The sequence below is a fragment of the Branchiostoma floridae genome, chromosome 12 (assembly GCF_000003815.2).
Source record: "Branchiostoma floridae strain S238N-H82 chromosome 12, Bfl_VNyyK, whole genome shotgun sequence".
In the NCBI taxonomy this organism is placed as follows: Eukaryota; Metazoa; Chordata; class Leptocardii; order Amphioxiformes; family Branchiostomatidae; genus Branchiostoma; species Branchiostoma floridae.
In genome coordinates, this window is record NC_049990.1 from 7710683 (window position 1) to 7711683 (window position 1001).

A 1001-nucleotide genomic window follows, 5' to 3' on the forward strand; every position below is an offset into this window, starting at 1 on the left:
TAGTAATGCTCAGTCAGGCGTCTGTTGTTCCTGTCGGAGTGGAAGGGCCAGAAGCCGTACAAGCGCATCTCTTCGCACATCTGTGAGGCCACACTCGTCATAAGCAGTCCTAGATGATCATAAATAACGGAAAGTTAGTATAAAAGAATAAATAGATATATAAGAATGAGATACGTAGAAAAGGGAACTACAGATTAACTGATATAAATAAGACCAAGTGACCGTATGTAATATACTCCGTGACGTATTTATGGTTTCCGCCGCATCAGTTGCAACAATAAATATTATGCCGATGATATGGACAGTCCCAGATATAAAAAATAACGACGAACAGGAAAGAAAAGAAAGAAAAGGTTACCCCGCGTCACAGAGTAGTAAGGTAAATTGATGAAACCAATTATTCATGCATTTTGTATAATAGCATGCATGTTGCAGCTTATGATACCTACCTGTCGACGGCTTGTCAGCTTTGATGCCATTTTCTTTCCAAAACAATCTCAGCAAAACTGCCAGAGTTGGATATGGCAAGATGACTTGGTTCCGGGCGCTGTTTCCTTGCAGAGCTTTCTGTGTCTTGAAGGCACAATCTGCGTTAGGAGATCTTTCAAAGGCCCAGATACAGAGGTAGCTGTCTCCGTATACTGACAGGTCATACATGAAGGCTTCAGTGTTTACCTTCGCCTTTTTTCCTTTTCCACTGCTGTATCTAGACAAAAAGAAAAACAACAAATCAAAACAAACATGCACGCACGCACAAACAAACAAACAACCACAACCAGACTCCCCCCCCCCCCCCCCAACACACACAATAAGTCATAAATAGAAAAAGTACCTGTATCGGATCATGGAGGGGTTGATGGTGATCAGATTGGTTTTCTGTCCAATGTCCACAACATATTCCTCGTCCATTGGAGCCATGTTGAACCTTCCAGTTATGAGGAGATAAAAAGTTAAACAAATCCATGAATATAAAAAAAAAACAATTGAACACTATCCGACGT